The 11,027-nt window shown below is 31.2% G+C and overlaps 1 long non-coding RNA gene across 1 annotated transcript in view; it reads right to left on the reverse strand.

The window, feature by feature from the left end:
* The window catches only part of LOC129914255 (uncharacterized), a 28,263-nt gene extending 20,008 nt beyond the window's left edge, over positions 1 to 8,255 (reverse strand). Inside the window, exon 1 of the long non-coding RNA XR_008772154.1 lies at positions 8,145 to 8,255. This is a non-coding gene — a long non-coding RNA (uncharacterized LOC129914255). The remainder of the gene's footprint in view (positions 1 to 8,144) is intronic.
* Positions 8,256 to 11,027: the final 2,772 nt, after the last annotated feature.

Raw genomic sequence — 11,027 nt, forward strand, 5'->3', positions numbered from 1 at the left:
AACGTGCTTTTAGATTTCCAGTACCTACTTACACAAGTAATGAAAAGAAAATTAACATTTTTTTTATAATAAAAATTAAAATATTGTAGGTACCAAAAACGATTACTAAGCCAAATATTAATCATTATGAATAGGTAGTTACAGTGAAAACTGTGTTTTAAAAACATGTCTTGTGGTATTTTTGCAATTAATTAATTAAATAATATCTTTTCACATCTATGTTTATAAATAATGCAATTGAATAACTAGCAATTGAGTTCTGTTAAATAAATAATACCAATACCAATTTTACGGTATCCCCCATTTTTATAAATGAATAGACAAAAGTAATTTGTTGTTATATTTGGCTATGTTTTGTTATTATACAATAATCTTATTGCATATTGAACGTTGTTACAAAATTAAGGTTTTAGTTTGTAGATTCCTCTGGGGCACTTTTAGACACTACTGCCGTGACTTCGACGGATTCTATAGGTTGGCCCTATAGGAATGGCCATGTAGCTGAAATGTTTGTTTTTACATATTTTGAAATTTAAGAATACCTACTTTCCAAAAATTTCACATTGATTCGGAAAATAGTTTCGGAGAAATTACTGTATTTGTAAAGTTAAATGGTTCCCAAAACTTTAAACGCCTTTTTTATCTTTCGGAAATTTCTCCGATCGGCTTGAAATTTATAAACGATCTTCTTTAAATACTTTAGTACCTGGGTGACCGAGCTTTGCTCGGTATCTTTAAATGTTATAACTTTCAGTGAAAAAAGTCAAATGTGAGGCCTCAGTTATAGCTATCAGTAAAATCCATCAGTGAAAATTGAACCATCAGGAATCTGAAATGTTTTACTGATGAGCGTTCATAGCAATCAGTAAATTTACGTCATTAAATTATAATCTTTATTTGACATTCGCTCCCCAAACTATTTTTTTACTGATCATTGCATCAGTAATTTTTTTAATGATGGCACCGGAACAGTAAAAAAATTAAACGCCATCAGTAAAACGACATGGAATTTTTTTTTGGCATTTGGAAATCAGTTGTTCAGTAAAATGAAACTTCATCAGTAAAATTTATAAAATGGATTTGTGAATAAAATTTAACACCAAATGCAATGCTTCTTACTGAAAATATTAGTAAAAATGAGCTTTCAACTTATTTCATCAATATTTTGTTCAAAATAAAAGTTTAAAGTATTCAAAATAGCTAAAACCAATATTTACTGATGGATTTTACTGATAGCTATAACTGAGTTTGCAATGACCAGTTTTTCGCGGGTTAGAAAAGACCACATTTCCAGTAATCCAGTTTATTTACGTTTGAATATACATGCGACGATCAGCAATGGATAGAAGTGTTACAGGAATCTGCATTATAGAAAATGCCTACAGCAATAAGATCCCTTTTTGTTCAAATTTTAATTTACGGGTCAGAATGTTTTGGATGGTGAATATAAAGTTGATCTTTTTTTCAAGTTTAGCCTTGCCAGCAAAGCTTAGTATGAAGAAATACTATATTTATCACTGTCTCTGTTTTATTCTGTATCAGTGGATGCTTTACTTCTTTCTTTTTTTTACTTATATATTATAAGATTGACATTAGGTCAATGGTGTTGCTTGTTGTGAGTTAAAAAAAAAAAAACTAATATGAGAGAAAATACTTCCAATATGTTGTATTTGCCTAGAGGAAAAAACCCTCAAAATTTCATCGAAATATTTAAAGCAATAACCAAAAAACTTTTATGTGAGAAAAATAAGCGTAGCTGTGGGCGGATATTTCTAAAAGTACTTCCAAAATATTTCATTCGCCTAGAGGACCAAACTTTCAAAATTTCATCGAAATCTTTAAAGTTTTTACAAAAAAATTCTATGTGAAAAAAAAGGGGCTTGGCAGTGAGCGGATTTTTCCAAAAATACTTCCAAAACTTTTTACTCCCTTAGATAAACAAACCCTGAAAATTTCCTCGAAATCGTTAGAGCTGTTTCCAAAAAAAAACTTATGTGTTAAAAAAGTGGGCGTGGCAGTGGGCGGATTTTGCCAAAAATACTTCCGAATTTTTTACTCGCTTAGATAAACAAACCCTGAAAATTTCATCGAAATCGTTAGAGCCGTTTTCGAAAAAAAATTATATGTTAAAAAAGTGGGCGTGGCAGTGGGCGGATTTTTCCAAAAAAAAACTTCCAAAACTTTTTACTCGCTTAGATAAACAAACCCTGAAAATTTCATCGACCTCGTTAGAGCCGTTCCCGAAAAAACTTATATATTAAAAAAGTGGGCGTGGCAGTGGGCGGATTTTTCCAAAAATACTTCCAAAACTTTTTACTCGCTTAGATGAACAAACCCTGAAAATTTCATATATAAACAATTTTAGCTCGTTTAAAGGTATAAGATATGTATTTTATCAAAAATGGAAATTTGTACTATTTTTTAGAAAAACACATTTTTTTCATATTAAAGCTATATGTATTAGGGTGGGTCAAAAAAATCGAAATTTTTTTTTTTGATTTGGTACTCCGAAAAATCGATTGCTAGACCCCTCTAGAATATACACACCAAATATGAGCTCTTTATATTAATGGGAAGGTCCTCCGCTTTGCAATTTTCCATTTTTACATCAAGCTTCTACTAAAAAAAAATTATTTTTTTATTTATTGACTTTTTAGCAAATTTCTTTTCATATTCTTGTAGGAAATTGAACGCTCTACAAAAAAGGCCTTATGCACTTTTTTCGTTTATCTAACCGTTGAATAGATATTTGAGGTCCAAAAATCGAGAAAATCTTTAAAAATTCGTTTTTTGTTCTTAATTTTGTAACAAATTGAAAAATTATAATGATCAAACGCGCAAGACATATTCTTGTTGAAAATTGATTGCTCCACAAAAAAGGTCTTATTAACTTTTTTCATTAATCTAACCATTCTAAAGATATTCGAGGTCAAAGTTAAAAAAAAATATAAAAACATTTTATATTTTTAAAAAATTTCTAATTCAGTAAAACTTCGTTATTTTCAAATTAGCAAGATATATTCTTGTAGGGGCTTAAACGTTCTACAAAAAATTCCTTGGAATCAAATTGATTGCTTTAACCGTTTAGAAGATATTCGTATCCAAATCGCAATGCATACGGGTCATAAGAAAACTATTGAAATCAGTGAGTATTGGTTTGGATACGAATATCTTCTAAACGGTTAAAGCAATCAATTTGATTCCAAGGAATTTTTTGTAGAACGTTTAAGCCCCTACAAGAATATATCTTGCTAATTTGAAAATAACGAAGTTTTACTGAATTAGAAATTTTTTAAAAATATAAAATGTTTTTATATTTTTTTTTAACTTTGACCTCGAATATCTTTAGAATGGTTAGATTAATGAAAAAAGTTAATAAGACCTTTTTTGTGGAGCAATCAATTTTCAACAAGAATATGTCTTGCGCGTTTGATCATTATAATTTTTCAATTTGTTACAAAATTAAGAACAAAAAACGAATTTTTAAAGATTTTCTCGATTTTTGGACCTCAAATATCTATTCAACGGTTAGATAAACGAAAAAAGTGCATAAGGCCTTTTTTGTAGAGCGTTCAATTTCCTACAAGAATATGAAAAGAAATTTGCTAAAAAGTCAATAAATAAAAAAATAATTTTTTTTTAGTAGAAGCTTGATGTAAAAATGGAAAATTGCAAAGCGGAGGACCTTCCCATTAATATAAAGAGCTCATATTTGGTGTGTATATTCTAGAGGGGTCTAGCAATCGATTTTTCGGAGTACCAATTCAAAAAAAAGAATTTCGATTTTTTTGACCCACCCTAATATGTATATTATACACGTTTAGAAGATCTTCCAATATTGACCGATCTGTCAAAAGTCTTCCAATAGCAACCAATGAGCTGCCAATTGTCAATTTTCTACCAAGTAAAAATTGTCTGTTTATACGGTAGAATCATTTTATCCAAAAATTAGACAGATCATTGGGAGAAAATCAGCTGACATCTGCCGCCAATTTTTTGTCATCCAATTAAAAATTGTATGTTTACATGGTTGGAAGACTTTAGAGACCAGAAAATTGATAGACTCATTGGAAGACAATTTTCTTGACAGATGCAGAGAATATGAAACTTTATTTACAAGTTGGATTGAGACTGGGTCTATTTCTCTCCGTTTAGGTTATAAACAAAATTATTAAAGATTTTATTTTATGACGTTCTATATCATTGGGGCCGAACTACGGCATACGTACAGTGACCATCTGTCACCAAAAACAGACGACAAAGGAAATATACCAAAAATAATATAACAGGAATCCTTTTTTTGTCTGTCCCGGTTTACCCGGGACTGTCCCGTATTTCTACAGCTTGTCCCGGGTTTTTATTTTTGAAACCCGGAGACGTATATGTGTCCCGTATTTTGTTATTTGTCCCGTGATTGTCCCGTATTTGCACAATCTCTGATTTTTTTTTTATCAAAATTTAAAAAAAAAATTGTACGGAAAACAAGAACAAGAAAAATGTGGTTGGAAATTAACAGCAGTTTTTCTAATTTTTTCGGATCAAAGCACTAAGCCAAGTACGCAGCTGAAACAAAACGAAAATTCCAAGTAAAATACACTGTCGAAGCAAGAAAAATTACCTGGACAGATAAATGTGAGTGACAAACGACAGAAAACTCCAAATATTCTAGCACTGGTAAGAATTTCGTTGTTTAAGGTACGTAATGTGTAACGAAAAGCTAAATTTTGGTTTACTATTTCGTTGTGCTGGTTTTATATGAAAATTTTCGTTTCGCCTCCAGCTTGTATTTGTCAGATTGAAAAGCTATACCAGAAAAAGTTTTTTTCGAATAATGGACAACATTTGGAAGAGTAAAGAACCCAGCTAAATTTCCATTTAAAAAATTGAATTTTTTTTTTTTGAAAATCATTATTTTCAAAACGATTCAATAAATTTTGTATCCGTCCCGGGTTTTGCTTCTAGAAATATGGTCACCGTAGGCATACGTTCGTTAACGTTTTGACTATTGCTATCTCTATTTAATAAGAAGAAAATGATAGAAACATAAAGCGTCAATACGTTAACGTACGTATGCTGTAGTTCGACCCCAGCATTAAGTTGGCCCCAGAAATGGAACAACACAAAACCGGGAGGTTTCTGAGGTCAATCCCGTCGACATCGGGATCATAACAGCGCCGAGCAAAAGAAGAAGAAGAGTATTAACGCTGTTTTCAATTCTCTCATTAATTTTTATTCAAAAACTGGATAACTGGATGCGAATTATGTTCCTCAAGCATCGCCATTAAACGAAATTTCTAATCGTTTAAATTTGTACCATCAAACAATTGCACTTTATATTTGTCTTCTTCCATACCTGGGCCCATAACCTGTTAACTTCTTTTGCTTAAATCAAATAATATCAGGTAAATCAATTATATAAAGTTTTATTCGCAGTTAAACAAAAACAATCAATTCTATAAAGAAGCTTTTTGAGAAGTAATTTTAAAAAGAAAATTATTGACAACAAAAATTAATTAAATCATTTGTTACTGAGTTGAATATAACGCAAAGTTAATTTATAACAAGTGTCGTATCTCAACAAGAAGTCGGTCAATTTTTTTGATAAAAAAATGGTAATTCCTAAAACAATATTTTTTGTTAATTTAGGTAATGGGTTTTATCTTGCTCAGTATACACGATTGCAAGATCTTCCAATATTTACCGATTTTTCCCAACAAATTTTCACCAATTTTCTATCAACCATGTAAACATACAATTTTATCTATCAAAAGAGACAGAAACAAAAAAATTGGCACATTCTACATAATTGAAATTGAAATTGACGCATTCTACATAATAAAACAAATACAACCTAAAAATAACAGATATGTACATATTTTATTTTCTATAAAAATTCTTAATTTTGTTCATATATTTGTCGAGATTTCTGGTTCCTGACAAAAGTCTAGAAGAAGTACGTTTTGCTTTCATTAAATGGAAATCATAGTAATGCAAGGACCAAGATGCTACTTGTTTTTTGTTCTTGCTCAGAAATAAGAGTAAGGGGTGCTAGAAGAAGAAACGCTGATACTGGCACAAGCGATCTTTTGTTTTACATCTAAAGGCTTAACTATGTACATACACCACTTTTTGAAAAAGTACCTACAAAAGAAAATATTTTTTTTCTGGCTAGCGCAATTGTTTTGTAAAAATAAGTGTATACAAATTGTATACTAGACCAAAAAATAAGCTTTCTGCATCATTTGTTTTAATTTTTCAGGATGAAATACTATACAAAAATGCGTTTGAAAATTTTCACTTTTGTACTTTTTCACTTTTTGAGCCAATGTAGTTAATACTTAAATCTTGAGGTAGAGCAGAAGAACTGATTTCGCTCAACAAAGAATTGGATGCAATTTCATATGCACTTTGGTTTCTACACCCCTTCTTTAAACGTCTGTCAGGTTAAAAGGGCGCTGTCGTCGTATAAGACAAGGACCAAATTTGAAAATTCCCTATACAGATGGGACTTCCTTTCACCCAAAAAATATATTTAAAAAAAATGATAATGTAAGGTGAGCGCAAGCTATTTTGCAATGTCATATTACAACTGCTTTAGGTGTTAAGTTTGTTGAAACAAATCTTTTTCGCTATTCGCGAACTAAATTGAACTAAGTAAGTGAACTATGTTCACTAGTTCACAAAGATGAACTAGTTCGTTCGCGAACTACACAAGCCTACTGTGTATATTAAAAAAAGACACTACTATTGATGATATTTTTCCGTCTTTACTCATTATTTAGGTACCTATCAAACTTTACTAGGTATCAAACTTAAAATAGTCTTTTAATTCTGAGATTTAATACAAAATTAAAAACTATTTAATAAAAATAAATCAGTGTAGATAAGGTTCTAATTCTACTGTAAACTTTTCTATTAATTTAAAACATTTAAGGGTTCATTTTTGATATTTTTTTCTTTCATACCTAATCTATTTTAAAAGATTGTGTTTATTACACATTGTGCCTATACCACCAACTGCTACTAAACAAAGAAAATGTAGATTATAAATTTAAAAAAAGACGTCGACTTGTATATTCTTCAAGCTACTACAACACAACCACATAATTTTTTTCTTTTTCACAACTTTAAAACGAAAACAAAAAAAAGAACAGGAAATACATATCTCGTTATTGTTTAAGGTTGATGTAAAACATAATTGCAAAGCAAAAAAAAAATCATCAAAGTGCAAATTCAATCGTTCTTACTGTATAGTTTTATTGAACTTTTCGAAGGATTTTTGATAATCGATTGATTTTAGAAAAAGAGAGCAGAGCAGTGAGTGACGTCGTTTGTATCCTTGTATAGTAATCACGTAATAAGAGTATTTTCCCCAATTGCCTGTCAATTGATGCATTGCAGGCAGGAATTGGGTGACTAACGCAAAGTAAATATTGTCACCAAAAACAGACGACAAAGGAAATATACCAAAAATAATATAACAGGAATCCTTTTTTGTCAAGTAGGTACGTGCACTTTCTCACCACGCGGATATATACAATCTATATTTGTGTACTGCATGATGAGTGTGAATGACTCAAAATTCGCACTGCAGATGTTTTTTTTTTTTTTTTTCTTTACTTTTTCCTCTTAACACCAACCAGAAGGAATAGGAACAAAAAACGAACATTTATCATCACAAAGTAAAGAAAATTATTTGCAATTACTTATCTCGAAATAATTGCAACCAGTGTTCTTTGGATTTGATGGAGCGAAAAAAACACATACACACCTCAAACTGCACATTCTAGAGTCGCCACGGTGGAGATATTAAGTTCTCTTCTAGAGGACAAAGCGGAAAGAAGCAGACAAGACAACCAACCCAATGAAGAGCAGGAAAATATATCTAATCTAATTACTCATCTCTTTTATGAATAAGAAAACTGTGTGCCGGTTGCCGGAAGATAATTCAATCAACGAAACGTTAACCAGTTATTCCAGCAAACAACTGTACTATAGTCGATTAAAATATTTCTATCTTCTTGAAGACAGAAATCCCAACAAAAGACAAAACCATGTGCTCTTAGTATAAATAAATAATAAAAATAAAAAAAAAAAAAAACAGAAAAACAAGAAAAAATGCAATTCGATTAACACAAACTTACTTGGAAGATGGTTTGTTGTTTTCGGGGAGACCGGCAAAGTTGGACATCATGTTGAGATAGGTTTTTTTTTTGTTAGTCTTTAATCGAGCACAAAAAAATTAGAAATTTATGAAATTCAATTTAATTTGAATTTATTTTAAAAATTTAGGCACGATTTTGGAGTTTTTTTTTTTATCAAATTTAATTCGATTCAAGACACAAAAGTTAAAAAGTTAGTTAGTTTTTATTGTTTTTTCTTGTAAATAAAATACAGAATATTTGCAATGTAATTGAATAAAAATAATAATAATTAAAACTTATATTATTTTTGGATCAAACAAAAGAGCAACGACACGAAGATTGAATTGAATATAAACGCAAAAGTTGAACTTGACACGAGAAACGAACGACTTGACAGAATCGAATGAGATTGCAAATTGAATTATTGAAAAGGAAAATTGGAAATCCCGTTGGCCAAAAATTCAAAAATAGTTCTCAAAGCGGGTAAATAATAAATTTCCCCCTTTTTGTGGATTGTATTAGAGATAATAAAAAAGTGGTGGATGGTGGGACGTAGATATTTAAGTTGGGAAGTTTTGAAGAATGTGAAGTGGAGATTGAACTAAAGTTGACTTAAAAAAGATTATAAATCCAGCTGCAAATAGAAGAAAAACCGAAACTTATTTTTAATATTGTTCTGCATTGTATTAAATTTAAGTTAAACCTTAGGTTTTTGTGAGACGAGTGTATTGTGACCAAATCAATTTCAAAGAACTCAAGTATACAAGTCAAATCCAGAGTTTAACCTTTTTACAACTCTTCATATAACTTGGGCCTAAGGGTATTTTTAAGGTAAATTTTGTGTGGAAGGTAAGTTAAAGAAAATATAATAGATTTATATTCCATAAATCTAGAGATGTGGTGTTTCGTTTAATGTGGAACTTCCAGCAAATGTCATTTCTGGGCTGGTGTAGATATTTAAGCAACCATTTTTTGTACTGAAAAATAGCTTTTTTTTGTTGTAATCAAAAATGGAAAAAATGTTTGTTTACCTCTTCAAGCCTGGTACGCTGCTCGCGCTAAACTTAGCCAAGATAAAATTTCCATACAAGTTATCGATAATTTGTATGGGACTCATTTTAGCTGTGATAAAATTTTTCTATAATTTATATGGGAGCTAAAATTTAGCGCTAGCTGCGTACCAGGCTTTAAGCCTGGTACGCTGCTCGCGCTAAATTTTAGCCGAGATACAATTTTCATACAAGTTATCGATAATTTGTATGGGATCGAATTTAGCTGAGATAAAATTTTTCGATAATTTGTATGGGAGCTAAAATTTAGCGCGAGCTGCGAAGAGCGTACCAGGCTTTAAAAAGCAAAAAAATGTCCGAGCTAAATTATTCAATGTCAAAACCAAAAAATGTCCGATCTAGATTATTTAATATCAAAACCAAAAATCAAATACAACTTGGTAATTTCTGTAAAGCTTCTTTAAATTCATTAAAGTGGCTTAAAAGAAAAACAAGCTTTCTTCGTTTAAGTTTCTTTAATAGTATTTAAACAACTTATTAGAAGTTGTTGAACAAGTCCGAACTTCTATAAGCAGTTAAATTCTGAAGCAAGCTTAATACAAGCTGTATAAAAAGTAGAACCTGCGAGATTTCAATTTACAGAAGCTGTTGTGCTAGTTGGGGTCTGTGTATGAATAGCTTAAATAGCTCGATAGAGCTTCGGTAAAGCTTCGTTTAAGATCCTTATAGAGGGTCAAACTTGTATAACGTTCTCCTTTTCCATGCCCAACAACCTTACTAAAGTTTAAAAGAAGCTGAAATGTAGCTTTTGTAATACCTTAACCGAAGCTGAAATGCTAGTTGGGACATTCATACACAGACCAAAATCATGTTTAAATTCAAAGCACCTGTTTGTGAGGGCATCCCAAGTAACAATTTTACTTGCATAAGGTCCATTTTCTTTGATTAGGCAAGCTATAGTTTGTATAAGTTTAGTTTAAGGCTTACTTACGCAAATCATCCATTTTGGAAACAAAGGAGGTCTCCTTAAGGCTATCTGGAAGTGTTTAGAAGAAGCCTTGTAAATATAAGTTAAAGAAGACCTTCCCCAACTAACATTTCAGCTTCGATTAAGGTTTAACAAAAGCTACATTTCAGCTTCTTTTAAGCTGTAGTAAGGTTGTTGGGCATGGAAAAAGGAGAACGTTATACAAGTTTGACCCTCTATAAGAAGTTTAAACGAAGCTTTACAGAAGCCTTACAGAAAGTTGAGATTTGACAGATAGCTTCGGAAGAGCTTGTATAGCTCTTTAATACATGTCTTATCGAAATTAAAAAAAACAACTACAAAAACAAAAAAAATTCTTTTTTAACTGATTTTTATTTGATTTAAAATCATGAATTTTATCTTTTGATCTGGAATTATATATATTATTCCATTTGTTTTTAGTATATCTATTAAGGCTTGGCCACACCGGAGGGTATGCGGTAGCGGTACGGGTAGAGGTAACGGTACTTGTATGAAAAAAATTCCAAACTGACATATCAACGTTCAGATGTGGAATTTTTTTCATACAAATATCGTTACCGCTACCCGTACCTCTACCGCATACCCTCCGGTGTGGCCAAGCCTTTAATAATAATTTTAAAAGTATATAATTTTTTTACCACACCCAGGAATCGAACTTCGTATCTGCTTGCTGGCAGTCCGCCACTCTACCCACTCGGCCATCCTATTATATTCTTTAATGAAGTCAAAAACTTAAGGCTTGGCCACACCGGAGGGTACGCGGTAGCGGTACGGGTAGCGGCAACGATATTTGTATTAAAAAAATTCCACACCCGAACGTTGATGTGTCAGTTTGGAATTTTTTCCATACAAATACCCGTACCG

The sequence above is a fragment of the Episyrphus balteatus genome, chromosome 3 (assembly GCF_945859705.1).
Source record: "Episyrphus balteatus chromosome 3, idEpiBalt1.1, whole genome shotgun sequence".
NCBI classification, from domain to species: domain Eukaryota; kingdom Metazoa; phylum Arthropoda; class Insecta; order Diptera; family Syrphidae; genus Episyrphus; species Episyrphus balteatus.